Below are 724 nucleotides of genomic sequence, written 5' to 3'. Positions count from 1 at the left end.
CAGCCAGAAGAAATGACTCCAGTTTAACACACACCAGAACAAATATCATGTCTCCAACTCGGAGGGGCAGAGCTTAAAGGGACAATCCAACTGAGATGCTTTGAAAAGACAGAAACAAGTGTAATACGGAAGCAAAGGCAAACCAATGAAAGTCAGAATGAATTTATGAGGCGCCTTAATGAAACACGTGGACACGCCGAAGATGAATCCATGGTGTTTAAGCTTTTAAATCTGCAGATAAGTATGGAACTCACACGATTGGAAAGGTAATAAATTTCCTAGCAAATGGACAAGATCATATTTGCACAGAGAAAACCTTTGCCCAAAGCAAGCGTGTGTTAGTGGAAGATTCAATTAGGCTATTTAATGCCAGTTGCACGACTGTCTTGTTCAAAGACTTGTACTATGTTCTGTCAAAGGTTGCACCCCTTAAATGGTAACATTTATGGGTTAAAGTCGAGCAGCTTTGCTCTGCCCCACAGATGGGTCTTGTTCCTTTGATGAGAAAGATCACAGAGAAAATGATAAACAAATCATGTCCGACTCCAGACCCTTAGTGACAGAACATATATAATAAATGTTACTTTTTCCTTAATTACCTAGAAAATGCTCAGAGAATACACGGTCTCAACACGGGAACCACCGAGCAGCGGCCAGAAGCTGTTCGCATTTATCAGCCTGTGTCCTGCAGGAACACCCCTGCCCGGCTGCGGATCAGAAACCC

Source organism: Pygoscelis adeliae, unplaced genomic scaffold (genome assembly GCF_000699105.1).
Source record: "Pygoscelis adeliae isolate BGI_AS28 unplaced genomic scaffold, ASM69910v1 Scaffold338, whole genome shotgun sequence".
Taxonomy (NCBI): Eukaryota; Metazoa; Chordata; class Aves; order Sphenisciformes; family Spheniscidae; genus Pygoscelis; species Pygoscelis adeliae.
Note: the sequence above shows the minus strand (reverse complement) of the source record.